At 41.4% G+C, this 15262-nt stretch overlaps 1 protein-coding gene across 2 annotated transcripts in view; it reads right to left on the bottom strand.

Moving 5' to 3' along the window:
- NUDT13 (nudix hydrolase 13) overlaps positions 1 to 8335 on the bottom strand; it is a 73811-nt gene extending 65476 nt beyond the window's left edge. For both annotated transcript variants that reach the window (XR_016311797.1, XM_089670740.1), the window contains exon 1: positions 8275 to 8335. The gene's annotated coding sequence lies outside the window, so the exon portion shown is untranslated. The remainder of the gene's footprint in view (positions 1 to 8274) is intronic.
- Between the last annotated feature and the right edge of the window lie 6927 nt (positions 8336 to 15262).

Here is a 15262-nt window from a genome sequence, read left to right as displayed (position 1 = left end):
TTCCCTGCAACCACCAGCCAAGTGTTGAGAGGAAGAGGCCTTTATTTTCATCAACATGGGTACAAGATGCTTTGCCTGCCCCCCCTTCCTCCATGTTCAGGGCATGTCACCTGGTATGGTTCAAGAAAGGGGGGCACAGACTCTTCTCCCCCCTTTCCTGGCCTGCCAGGATGCATGCTCAGATAAGGGTCTGGTATTGATTTCGGGGGGATACCACACGCCATTTGTTTTAAATTTTTGGCTTGAGGTTCCCTTAAATTTCACCAGACCCGAAGGGCCTGGTATGGATTGAGGGTGAGTGGGGGGGAAGCAAACATCATTAAGCCATTCACTGGTTAAGGACACCAGCGAGTGCTGGCTCCTTAACAACCAGCTATTCTCTGGTTGTTAAGGATGCCGGTAGGTGCCAGCTCTTTAACAACCAGTTAGTATTCATTATATAGTGCATGACTAGACCATGACTTATGCATCAAATGTTTTTATGAACTGACTTTTAGACAGATTTATGTGGTTTTACTAATCATTTATTATTTTCGTAATAGTAAACACATCAACCTGTAGTAAATCTATAGTTTGTTTTGTGTGTCAAACCCATTATATTTCATTGCATATGTGTCATGGGCATCAATCCCCTAATTATTAAGGAAACGATCAGAACATTTATCAGAAAATGATATACTTTACATTTATGTAACTTTGCTGGTCAATGTATTGTTCTGTTTTAGTTGTCAGTTATCTATAGGTTTCTATAGCAATACGAAACAGGAAGCCATCTGCAGGAAAACACCCCCTCCTTCCCAATCCTATACACAGCCTACTGTGCCAACATCATTTTACATAGTTTCAGCTCTGGCACGTTCCTGAAAACCATTGATCCCTAAATGGTATTAAAAGCCTTTGAAGAAACCGTTTTTTATGTATTTATGTATTAGTGGCCCTTTAACGTACAAGTAGGAGAGTAATGATGTATATTCAAATTTCCCAAACATCAGCTAGTCTACATCATTGAAAAGTAGTTCTTTGTATATATAAAACAGGCAGAATTGATCTGTACTGTGGTTGACTAAGAAGTAAACTCTTTTTGGTGGGATGTGCAAACAGCATCTGTGCTTTTACAGCCTTGGCCCACCTGTACAAACAAGCACTTTTATTTGCATCAACAATCACATACTGCTGACAATCTTCAACTTAATTAATGTACTTATTCCAAACAGGCCTGTGAAATGTAAGTCCTCACTACTAACAGTTGGGTGTCCTAGTACCAGGAGGCCAGAGAATTGGTTTTGGGTGGAGACATCCAATAGGCACTTGTTTGACTTTTCTCCCAAATCATAAAGTGCCCATTGATATTGGATCTGACAGCAATGATGGGACAACAAATGGCAACCCTCCAAGAGGGCTCTAAGGGAACAAAGTAATTGGGCAGGCAAGAAAATCTTGCCCAATCCCTACCATTTTTTCTCTGCGCTGGAACTGTCTGCACGTTGCCCCCTTCCACCTCCTATGCGTTTTTTCAGCAGCATCTCCATTGAACTCTATTATAGCAAAAACTCTACTTTTTGCATTTAAAAAGTGCCCGAGGCCTGGTTCACACCCATACACTTTTTAGTGCTTTTTGCAGAAATTAAAGTCTGTCAGTCCATAAAATCTGGGAGTACAAAGCAGCAGCTCCGGGTCCATGTGTAGTATTTGCAGGATCACCAGTAGGGATGAGCTTCGGGGTATTTGTATCCTAGTCTGTTCCCACCAGAGCAGGGGCGGACTGACCATTTGAAAACTCAGGCACTGCCCGAGGGCCCAGGGTCAGTAGTGGGCCCCATGAGATGCCCCTCGTACCTTTTTCATAGGCTTTTTTGAGTTCGGGCAAGGCCACAGGGGCCCCATGATCCCCTATTGCCCGGGAGCCCCATGAGTTGTCAGTCCGCCCCTGCACCAGAGCTATCCTGCCAGAAAGCTGTCATGTGTACTGGGCCACACATAGGTGGCCAAGGCATTCCCCACCCTACAGAATGAAATGAAAACGAGAAGCGCACCAACCTTGCGCATTACCTCAGTAACCAAAATTTATTAATTGTAAAAATATACTCACAAACAGCGAATGAAATCAGGCATGTAAGTCCTCAAAGGGACTTGAAGATAGCGCGAATCCCATCAAGGGGATGGATATTCAGCACAGCTGACGCTTTTCGAAGGCTAGTAGCTCTGATGAAGAAGGGACACCCTTCGAAACGCGTCAGCTGTGCTGAATATCCATCCCCTTGATGGGATTCGCGCTATCTTCAAGTCCCTTTGAGGACTTACATGCCTGATTTCATTCGCTGTTTGTGAGTATATTTTTACAATTAATACATTTTGGTTACTGAGGTAATGCGCAAGGTTGGTGCGCTTCTCGTTTTCATTTCATTCTGCAGTATTGGTCGGGCTTCCCCAGCTTTGTTTGGAGCCGCACAACACTTTATGCATTGGTGGACGATTTTTCCAGGTCTGGTTCCATCCATTCGCCACCTGTCTGGATCCTAGAGCGCAGGAGAATTCGTCTTTGATTCCCCACCCTACAGCCACATGGGGCATGTATACACATGACTGAAGGACAAGGAATAAAATTTGCTTTAAATCACATCTGTAGCCAGAACTTTTGTTTCATTTTGTTTTGAAAAGAATAAGGAAAGATCACAGCAGGCATGTCAACTGGGGTAAAAATATGGAATAAGCCTAGGCTTACAGCTTTGCATTTTTACACATACGTTTTTGCCGCATTTTTGCTGCATTTTTACGGCGTATTGCGATCCTCAACTTTTCTTTTTGTTTATTTTTTGTTAAACAGGACAGAGTAAAAATGTTGCTGGACAGAGTAAAAATGCAAAACGCAGCAACAATGTATTACATGCATTTCAGCAGCATCTGCATTGAACTCTATTGTAGCAAAAACACTGTTTTTTTAATTTAAAAAGTCCCTGAGGCCTGGTTCACATCTATGCGTTTTTTAGTGCTTTTTGCAGAAACGCACTACAATCCATTTAACATGGTTTACTATGGAACATGTTCACATCTATGCTTTTTTGAGCTGCTGCATTTTTGGAAAGGGTCAGGGACTTTTTTAAACGCAAAAATCACTTGTTTCTGCTACAATAGTGTTCAATGGAGAAGCTGCTGAATTGCATGTTGTGAGTTCTTGCCACGTTTTGTGTGTTGCATTTTTATTCTGCCCAGCAACAAAAAAAAATTTCCCCTTTACCACAAAAAAAGAAAAAGAAAAAAAGAAATGGCACAAAAAACACAATGCACTGGTATGAACCTTTCCAAAATTGCAGCTGCTCAAAAAAGCATAGATGTGAACGTGTCCCATAGGAAACCATGTGAAACGGACTTTAGTGCGTTTCTGCAAAAAAGCAAAAATCACTAATAAAATGCATTGGTGTGAACCAGGCCTAATGGGCAACACTCATGTCTGCTGTGGGCTACATCTGCTTAATTCCAGAAAGGATTATATAACACTTTGGTAATTAACATTATAATAATAGTTGTAACTTACAACAGTGTAACCCAGAGAAAGGGACCATAAGGGCCCATTTACATCATTGCAGTGAGTTACCACATGCATGCTGCCATGCATTATGCCATGCATTAACGCGCGTTGCGTGATTGCAGCCATTATCAATTGCAGAATAGCTGGGGCCAAAATCAGTTTAAAAAAAGAGGCATTATGAATTCAACATTAAAAAAAACCCGTCATGCAACCCTGTCTTAGATTTAGTGGTACGGCTCATTCACATATGCAGCCAGGGGGGTGGTAAAAATAGGTGATCAAGCTGGGTTTTATCATTCCCCTTCTCCAAGCTGCAACTCCAGCCAGACAAGGATGTACACATATCACCTCAAAAATGTTATCCCATGTTGCTTTTGCAGGCAGTACCGGCATCAAAAGCAACCCATTCAAATTAATGGCGCCGCAGCACAACCTTGTCTAATGCATGTACTTGCACCATGGTGATACAAACTTTTCAGAGTTTAGAACAGGCAGTTAGGAGGCAACCTGTTGGATTGCTTTTCAGAGGGGCAGCAAATGATGCTCCAGGTGTGAACAAGCAATTTCATTGCTGTCTGTATACCTATTAGGCTCTAATCACATCTTCATGTTCCGGCAACACACACAGATATGCGCAAAAAATGCGTGTGGCATTTGTGGTGCCATTAGGGCCTGGTTCACATATAGCGATTTGGGATCGCGGGTGGAATCGCCAGAATTCCAAATCGCACTGCAATCCTAGCAAAACGCACCATGCTTGTTTGTTATGCGACAATTGTGGCAAACCACATCGCACGAAGCTTATAACCCAAAAGGGAGCAGGGGCTTCTTTTGAATGACAAGCTTCATGAGATGCGGTTTGCATGACAATTGCAGCAAAACCACATCACGTTATAGGTTCCATTAAAAATAAAAAGGGTGCAGTGTCAGCGCAAACACGAACCGCACCACCCACACAAGTGTGAACCAAGCCTTAAGGAGATTACCTCTCAGGTTTTATCAGGACAGGAAGGGAATCTCTTCCATGGGGACATATGCTTAGCAGAGTTAAATTTTTTTTCTACAGTTAGGAATAAGGGTATAGTCCACCTTTGTGTTCTTGTTTTATATTACACCCGTATTTATTTATTTCAGGTACTGATATACAGTGAAGGAAATAAGTATTTGATCCCCTGCTGATTTTGAATGTTTGCCCACTCACAAAGAAATGTTCAGTCTAAAAATCGAATGGTAGGTGTATTGTAACACTGAGAGACAGAATAGCAACAAAAAATTCAACAGAAATGCATTGATCCACTTAAAACATGACTTAGTACTTGGCGGCAAATCCCTTGTTGGCAGTCACAGAGGTCAGACATTTCCTGTAGTTGGCCACCAGGTTTGCACACATCTCAGGAGAGATTTTGGCCCACTCCTCTTGGCAGATCCTCTTCAAGTCATTAAGGTTTGGTGGATGACGTTTGGCCACTCGAACCTTCAGCTCACTCCACAGATTTTCAATTGGATTAAGGTCTGGAGACTGGCTAGGCCACTCCACGACCTTAATGTGCTTCTTCTTGAGCCACTCCTTTGTTGCCTTGACCATGTGTTTTGGGTCATTGTCATGCTGGAACACCCATCCACGACCCATTTTCAATGCCCTGGCTGAGGGAAGAAGGTTCTCACCCAAGATTTGACAGTACATTGCCCCGTCCATCATCCCTTTGAGGAGGTGTAGTTGTCCTGTCCCCTTAGCAGAAACCCCCCCCAAATCAGAATGTTTCCACCACTATGTTTGATAGTTGAGATGGTGTTCTTGGGGTCAGAGGCAGCATTCCTCCTCCTCCAAACATGGCGAGTTGAGTTGATGGCAAAGAGCTCGATTTTGCTCTCATCTGACCACAACACTTTCAACCAGTCCTCCTCTGCATCATTCAGATGTTCAGTGGCAAACTTCAGACAGGCCTGGACATGTGCTTTCTTGAGCAGAGGGACCTTGCAGGCACTGCAGGATTTCAATCCTTGTCGGCGTAGTGTGTTACCAATTGTTTTCTTGGTGACTGTGGTCCCAGCTGCCTGGAGATCATTGACAAGATCCTCACGTGTAGTACTGGGATTATTCCTCACTGTTCTCATGATCATTGACAATCTACGAGGTGAGATCTTGCATGGTGCACCAGACCTAGGGAGACTGACAGTTGTTTTGTGTTTCTTCCATTTACAAATGATTGCACCAATTGTTGTCACCTTCTCACCAAGCTGCTTGGCGATAGTTTGGTAGCCCAGTCCAGCCTTGTGTGGGTCTACAGTCTTGTCCCTGACATCCTTGGGCAGCTCTTTGGTCTTTGCCATGGTGGAGAGTTTGGAATCTGATTGTTTGATTGCTCCTGTGGACAGGCATCTTTTATACAGGTAACAAAATGAGATTAGTAGCACTTCCTTTAAGAGACTGCTACTAATCTCAGCTTGTTACCTGTATGAAAGACACCTGGTAGCCAGAAATCCTGCTGAATGATAGGAGATCAAATACTTATTTCCCTCATGAACATGCAAATCAGTGCAGAATTTGTTAGATATGCATTTCTTTTGAATTTTTTGTTGCTGTTCTGTGTCTCAGTGTTAAAATACACCTACCATTCAATTTCTAGACCGATCATTTCTTTGTGAGTGGGCAAACATTCAAAATCAGCAGGGAATCAAATACTTATTTCCTTCACTGTAGTACCATCAATTTACATATATATTATACATTCAGTCAGTCCCTGTCCTCAACAAGCTTACAATCTAAGGTCCCTAACTCACATTCATACATACACATACTAGGGCCAATTTAGACAGGAGCCAATTAACCTACCAGCATGTCTTTGAAATGTGGGAGGAAACCGGAGTACCCGGAGGAAGCCCACACAGGCACAGGGAGAACATGGAAACTCAGTACATGTAGTGCCACGTTTGGGATTTGAACCAATGACCCTAGTGCTGCCAGGTGGAAGTCCTAACCACTTATTTAGTATGAAACATGGCCACGTTAGCCCCTACCCTTATCGTAAAATAACACAATTTTAGAAACTGGGAAAAATATTGGGTAATTCATACAATGTAGGGCTATTGACATGGGCTACTTTGCAGCTAGCAATCCTGCCCTGACAGTTTGCCAAAATCACAGCATCACAAAGAGGCTGCCTGTCTGTCCATATGGAATTTCTCCCCCTGTAGCTGAGACAGTGAAATATCATTCCCATCAGCAGATTTGGGCCGGCGACAGAGCAACATCTCGCAGTGTGTGGCTACAGTGAGATAGTGATTCCATAGGGACAGACCAGCAGCCTCTTAAAGCTTCGTACACATAATGATTATAATAACGATCGTCCAGGTTTTTTTTTTGCATGCTAGTCTCATAATGAAAACCAAAAGGTTGTAACTAAAGTTACAAAAATTCTTGTATGACAGAATACAACTTAAGAAGTGTTGTAATGTATTATATTGTGATGTATTCTTTATTTTCTGAGCATGCTTGGTCTTGGTCTTCTGATTTTTTTTACGAATACTGTACAGATTCAACGAAAATCATTAGTAATCCCATGCTTGTCTCCAGGACTTCTCCAGAGCTTCCCCCATCCTCTGGAACTCTCTACACCAATTTATCAGACTATCTCCTACTCTGCTCACTTTTAGGCAATCTCTGAAAACCTATCTCTTCAATGAAGCCTATCCTGCCCTGTAATAATGGAATCTTCTAATCTTCCTACCAGTCCTTCCCCCACAGTTACTATCTTTTGTACCACCAGCCCCTTCCTCTTAGATTGTAAGCTCCAAGGAGCAAGGCCCTCCCATCCCTCTTATATTGAACTGTATTGTTGCTGTATTGTCTCCCTTTATATTGTAAAGCTCTGAGCAAACTGTTGGCGCTATATAAATCCTGTATAATATAATAATAATGGTATCGTATGAAAAAATGTTTGTGTTTGTCCCTTCTGACAATTTTTCATGAACTGTCGTTATCGGCTCTCGAAAGCTGTGTACTAACAATCAGATTAATGAACAATAGCTGTGTAAGCGGTATTTTTCATCCGATTTTGTGTGTCATCAGCCTAGCACATGCCTGTTTTTAATGAACGAATAATCATTTCCCATAAAGATTCGGCTTCTGGAAGATATATTTTCCTAGGACATGCGCAATACAGCATGTACAAATTTTCTCTATTGATAATCACATGCACAAGTAGAATTTTGTTGAAACAAAAAACATTTTCCATCCTGATCCTTTGAAATTATACAGACATAAGGTTGAAATCGACTGTCCGTTTCACTCCACTAATGTATCGAAAGTTAAATGAACCTGGTGACAATGAGCATTCCTGAACAAAAATCTATACGTGTATGGCCAGCGTTGTTCTGAAATGTTTGTACAAAATATTTACATAAAGAATAAAATATATATTGCCCGAATGAAACCTAAATATGCAACACAATAATAGAAAATACATACAGCAGACCAATAACATTATGTAAAAATAATAATACAGAACATAAGTCAAGTTTGGGACGTAAACTCATGCCAGCTTATTTGATGTTATATAATAAAGTTCTAAATAATTAATTCAATTACCAACACATGGCAAAAAAAGGAAGAAATTTTCACCAATACAAATGATGCATGTGATCACTATAGATTGGTTCAATCACAACACTCAAAGCTCATCCCATTAAACTGTACGTTCAGGGAGTATTGTATTTGTTACATGATATATTTGTATCTATTTACTTACTTTCGCTTTTCAAGATCAGCCTTCAGTGCAGAGTCAGAGGAACCTGACCTTACAACAAGCAGCGAGGGATGATGGGAAATGTAGTCCAGCTGTGCTCTGGAACTTGCTGTTAGTTCTGATTTGTTCAACATAAACTACATTTCCCACAAAGCTGTGCACAACATGAACAGACACCCTCTAATGGCTGAGGGCAGAAGTGCATGCTGGGTATTGTAGTTTATTTGACCTCCAGGGTGATGACAGCCAGAACTTACTACTGGGAAGTCAGCAGAGTAAATTATGTGCATGTGTGCAGAGAAGATCCAGTGTGGCCTCACAGAATCTATACAGCAGCAATAGAAAACAGGCTTCTATTAATCTAGACACAATACAATACTTTTATAGGACAGTGTTCGATCATTTTATTTAAAACCATTGTGAATTTAACATATTTTTTTTTTTAGGTTGAGCAATATTTTTTACTAAGCTGACATTTGTTAAATTGGCCATACACACTACATTCTGATTGTACATTCTGTGCAATCTTCTTTCTAGTGGTCATGCACACATTGTTATTCAATTGATGTGTGATTGATCAAAGTGATTGAATCAGCACACAATCATGTATGCATCATTTCTCTTGCAATCAATTTGGACTCCAAAATGTGAACCAAGTCAATCAAATTGAGTTGGTTGGCCAGGGTGGAAAGTTGTCAATTGCATTGTATCAATCAGCAGCACTGAGGTGCTTTGATTTTTATTGTATTTTGATTGATCTCATTATGAGATTACATGTGGAAAACAAACATATAATCAATAACTGACAATCATTTCTTCTAATGATCGAAATCCACCTCCCCATGTGTGTCATATTGATTGAATGGGTTGCTGACTAGATCAGTTATTCCTATTGGGAGAGACTGATTGGAACAGAAATTCAAGCATGTATGACCACCACCAGGGTTCTTTCAGACAGGAGGTAAATGTACCGCCCTCTGAAAAGTGATCTGCAGTAGAACACTTTTAGAGGGCAGTATAGAAGTGGATTTTTTGTTTGTTTTCAATTTTTGTTACTTTTCTAAAGTGTTACTAAACCCACAACAGTAAAATCAGTCTGTATATGCAGTAAAGCATGCTTGTTATACTCACTGTGGAACCTAAGGGGTTAATCCTCTGCATTGTGTAAAAAGGATATTTGAACCTGTCTTCTCTGATCCTCCCCTTCTTTTATTGTCCCCAATCTTTCAGTGTCTCCTAAATAGCTCCTGATAAAACAGAGGCTCGGGAGCAAGCTGCACATGCTCAGTTTGGTGTATATTGTTAGAGAGATTTTTTTCTTTTCTTTCTTGGGAGAGTGCATGTGATCAGCATAGGGCCAGTCAGCACTGCCCAGAGGTCAGTGGTTCTGCATCCTCCTACAGGAGAATGAAAACTCCTCCTAAAAGCTGTAACCAGTGCTCTGCTGGACACTGATAGAAGTCACGAGACTGCTCTAACTGCTGATAAGAAAAGGTATTTAGCAATTTATATTTACTAAAATAATTGCATTTTTATGTTCTGTGTACTGTGGGAGACCAGATATAGTGAATGCAGGTTCCTTAACTCAATAAAGTCCCTTCTATTGCTCTCAGCCTCCTCCAAATATCCAGATTCCTATTTTGCTGCTGTGATCTGACTTCCTGTTAGAGGGTGGCTACGTTAGTTCTCCATAGTCCCACTGTATGTAGGAATATAGCCACCCTCTCTTGCTCACTCCCAAAATGGTCTAGGGCAGGGGTGGGCAAACTGCGGCTCTCCAGCTGTTGTGGAACTACATTTCCCATGAGGCATTGCAACATTACAAAACTGACAGTTACAGCTATAACTTGCAGAGGCATGAGGGAACTTGTAGTCCTGCAACAGCTGGAGAGACGCAGTTTGCCCACCTCTGGTCTAGGGTCTACGAACTATGGGATTTGTAGTGTGCATAGAGCTGTGCACAAGACTGCAATTAATGTGTACTGTTCATTTCAAACAAAGAGAAGTGAGGGGGAAAAGAAGATGTTTGGGAGCTCACAATTCGCATTACCAGAGGCAGAAATGCATAGTAAGAAAAAATATCATGAAAAATCGATTATAGGAACTTTAGGTAGTGGATGTGTATGGAATATTTTTGTAGACTTAGGATATCTCTTTCTGGGCTCTATTCACGAAACAGTATCGACCACTTTAAGAAATGTGTTAAAATACTGCTCAGCATTTTTCAGAATTTTTTTGGGCATTCACAAAAAACACTACTAAAATACTGCATGCGGTATTTTTCCAAAATATGTGTTATTTACCTCATTAAAATGTAGTATTTCTTTCATGTGATTTCCAGTGGAATGGATACAGCAGAGAAGCATTAGAACCCCTGTCACTTTTTTTTGGTAATAAAGAGGTAAAATGGTTTAAATTGTAGAAAAATGTCAACTCATTAGGGCAATCAAAGGGTTAAGTGTGGGCTGTGTGTGTTTTACATTGCGTGCTGTGTGCTGTTTTACTTGGGAGACATGCTGCTTTGTATCTCTGCTTTTCAGAGAGATGCAAAGCAGCATGGCCATGCTGACAGGAGAGAGACCTGTGTTGTTTACACACAGGTCTCTCCCCTGTCAGCTTTGTCGACGTTTACCAAGTGCTGGCCGAGAATTGCCAGCCGAGACCCGGTGATTGCCATCCCCAGCCGCCAGTAGCACATGGGTAGGGAGGCGTGAGCGCACGCACCTCCTACCCGTAAATACGAGTCATATATATAATATATATATATATATATATATATATATATATATATAATGTGATTTTACAAAGCTGTGCTGCCCTGTAGCAGTACGTCTGCTATCGGGTGGATGGCAAGTGGTTAAGTCAGTAAGTTCCCTGCAGCAGATGAACAGATCTATTAATACAAAGGAAAAAAGGTGACTAGAATACCAGTCAAAGGGAAGCTTCTTTCACAGGACACATGTGGTGTATCAAAAACAACTAAGTTGAATTAAATAAATACAAAATATCTTTCTAAATGTCAAATACTGAATAAAAAATAGTATCAAAAATAACACACCCTCCTTCCACCAATAAAACATACAATGCTGTCTTTTTTGTTAGTGGAAGAAGGTTATTTATATATATGTGTGATTTTTTTTATACTATTTTCATTCAATATTTGACATTTAGAAAGATATTTTGTATTGACTTAAAGTATAACTATAGGAATATATAATATAATATATATAAAATATAACTAAGGGAAAACTTTTTTTGTTAGTTTTGGATAGTGTGGGGAGGTATTAGAACACCTATTATGGATTTTCTGCTGTCTGTACCCTCATAAGGGAGATTCCCCTTCTCAATGTGTCCTGTTTACCATTACCATTGAAAGTAAAATTAAAAGAAAATCCCAAATTTTGGGTTATCCCCAGAAAAGTAGTAGAGGGGAAATCATCCAATGCAGGCACAGATGGCAACCCCCCCCCCCCCCAAAGAAACTGACAGGGGTCGGAGCCCCATCGATTTCTAAAGTAGTACAAGCATTACTTTTGGTGCGATTTGCATAGACATCTGTGTCAGTTGTCTTGCAAATCGCACCTCAAATCGCAATGACATCCCGACTTTGAAATCGTGCGACTTTACAGTGAAGTTGCACGATTTCAAAGTCAGGATCGATGTGACCGGGGTGTTATAGATAGCTAAAAAGATCAATGATGTCAGTGGGAAGATATCTCTAAAAATAATTGTGAAAAAGTAAAGTATCCCCACTACATCTCATCCTACCTGTTACAACGCTCTTTCAGCGTTACCTATAATGCTACCACCTCCCCCTCACTCCCCCTCTCTGTTGGGGTCCCTCCAGGCTCTGTCCTCGGGCCCCTTCTCTTCTCCATCTACACCTCCTCCCTTGGCCAACTCATACACTCTCATGGGTTCAACTACCACCTCTATGCCAACGACACACAAATCTATCTCTCAACCCCCCCACCTCACCCCCTCGGTCTCCGCCCGAATCACACACCTACTGAGCGACATATCAGACTGGATGTCGCTCCACTTCCTTAAACTGAACCTCTCCAAAACCGAGTTTCTTGTCTTTCCCCCAGCCCGGACACCACCCCCCATTGACTTCTCCATCACATCCAACAACTCCACCATCAAACCCGCCCCACAGGCCAGAGTACTTGGTGTCATTCTGGACTCCAACCTATCCTTCCAGCCCCAAGTCCAATCTTTAACTAACTCGTGCAGACTCCACCTCCGCAACATCGCCAAAATACGCGCGTTCCTAACTCCAGAAACCACTAAACAGCTCATCCACTCCCTCATCATATCACGACTCGACTACTGCAACTCCCTCCTCACTGGCCTGCCTCGCCGCTGGCTATCCCCGCTTCAGTCGATCCTGAATACGGCTGCCAGACTCATTCACCTTTCCAACCGCTCCGTTTCCGCCACCCCCCTCTGCCAATCCCTCCACTGGCTTCCGATTGCGCAATGGATCAAATTAAAAATCCTAACACTGACATACAAAGCTGTCCACCATACTGCCCCATACTACATCACTGACCTAATATCCAAGTACCACTCAGCTCGCACACTCCGCTCCTCACAAGACCTCCTTCTTTCTAGTTCCCTGGTCTCCTCCTCCCATGCCCGCCTCCAGGACTTCTCCAGGGTGTCACCCATCCTCTGGAACTCCCTGCCCCAACCCATCAGATTATCACCTACTCTCCTCTCCTTTAGGCGCACCCTGAAAACCCATCTCTTCAGGGAAGCCTACCCCACCCCCTGCTAACTTGCTGACCTCCTCCACTCTTCCTACCACTCCATCCCCCACAGCTATCTCCTCCTGTGCCACCATCCCCTCCCTCCTAGATTGTAAACTCGAAAGAGCAGGGCCCTCAATCCCCTCATGTTTTGCATTGTATTGGTATTGTTCTGTCACATGTTCTGTCCCCCTTTGTAATGTACAGCGCTGAGTGAACTATTGGCGCTTTATAAATACTGTATAATAATAATACATATATGACATACAGTATGTTCTACCAAGGGATTAGACCGTTGTGATGTTCAGGTACATTGTATTATGTTTGGAGTGATTGGGAGTTTTTTTGCAGCAAATTATGTATACACTTGTATATTCAAAACAATTCTCTATAAATCTGGCGAAATAACAGGAGAAAATAAGTATATTTTCCTACATGTAATGGACTGGATTTACTAAATGAATGGGGTTGATTTACTAAAGGCACATAGACTGAGCACTTTGCCAGTGCAGTTGCTCCAGAGCTTAGTAAATGTGGGGGAGCTTTGCTGACTTCCATCATCCAATCAAGTGCAAGTAGAAATGTTGTTTCTTTTTCCTTGCATGTGATTGGGTATTCTTTGTAAAGTGAAGCTTTGCCTCATGTACTAAGATCTGAAGCAAATTGCACAATTTATTTGCCTTAGGGCCCATGTACACTGAAGCTGATAAACTCACGTTTAGGAGCTTTTCTGCGTTTTTTTCAGCAGCCCCTGAACTCTCCCTAATGTTTTCCTATGTGTCAATGTACACATAGTCGCTTATAGTCATTTACAGGCAGTTGAGTTTACAGTCCTTATTTTTAGCGCACCAAACTTGCGTTCAGGAGTAGATTTTATCAGTGTTTCAAATGCAAAATGCTTGTAAATGCATGTAAACGCAGCTAACTGCGTTTATAAGCGTTTGCATTTAGAAGCTTTTTTTAACTGTTCCATATCCAAATGCTGTCCGGTGCCTTTTTTTCATCATCAGAAATGCATGCAAAGCTTTTTGCATGTATTCAAATGGACCCGGTACACCAGTGCAGTTAGTTCCAGGTTTTGTGTGAAGGAAAAAATGGTAGAAAGTGCCTCATTATGCTCATGATGGGATCCATAGTGACTACAACCAGAAAAGACAGGTAATCTCAACACATACTGCTCTCTGTTTCTGCTCTCTCTATTTCTCTCAAAATGTCTGAAATAGTTAATTTTTTACTGGTTTTCAGTGCATTCTGGACATTTGAGAAGGTCTCCTAATGTCATCTTTAAAAAATTCTTCTAAACGCAAACGTGCATAAATGCAGTATGGAAACGCGGCTAAACAGACTTTTTTATTTTATGGAATTTTTGTGCATTTTGTAATCCAACGGTGCCACCATTGATTTTGACATTTGACCAATCAAGCCTTTAATTTCACCTTATATTGCTACAGAAAAGAATTTTCGTGGCCAAGAATTTTCTTTTCTTTCCAGGTCACAGCTTATGCTTATTTCTTTTTCGTTTATATTTCCCCCACAATTCTCTCATCATTGATTTGAAATTCGTTCGTTTTTCAAAAAATTTTCCAACATGCCCGATCACTCAAATTCCATGGTCACACGAAAATCGTCCGTTTCTGTGACCCACAAATGGTGCGAAATCCAAAAGTGATTGGATGACTCTAGAGTCTACTGAATCACTTTTACCTGAAAGGGCATCGCTGGCTCTAATAATATCAGACCAAACGTACAACTGCAGCAGCTGCTGTAAACTTGCTTTAGCCCCTTGAATATCAGGAAATTCATTAACATGCCTTGGTAGACAAGAGGTTAAGCAAAGGATTGAGGAACATTTTTCTTTAATATACTCGGCTTTATCAACATCTCTTCTGACAATGTGATAAAATTAAATCCCTGTAGCCATAGAAACTGAAATAATTTAATATTGCTGTTTCCACAAAAAGCAGGTGAGGTGCAGAATACTGGTTATGATTGCATATAATACACTCATTAATCCACCCTGAACATCCAACCTTGTCTCATCAGAATATATAACAATGCATTTGCATACCAATGCAGAGTCATTACTGAATATCATCGCTCACAAAAACTAATCTTCTGACTGGTTTATGGGCTTTTATTTTCACAAGCAGTCTACGTATGTGGGTTTCATCTCTGCAGGCATTCAGCTGGGCTGCGACCACTTACGGGGCAGGTTTAGGACAATGGTGAGCCCAGGG

This window comes from Staurois parvus, unplaced genomic scaffold (assembly GCF_062004578.1).
Source record: "Staurois parvus isolate SC_StPar_1 unplaced genomic scaffold, SC_StPar_1.0 ptg000094l, whole genome shotgun sequence".
Lineage (NCBI taxonomy): Eukaryota > Metazoa > Chordata > Amphibia > Anura > Ranidae > Staurois > Staurois parvus.
This window is presented reverse-complemented; position numbering and strand designations above follow the sequence as displayed.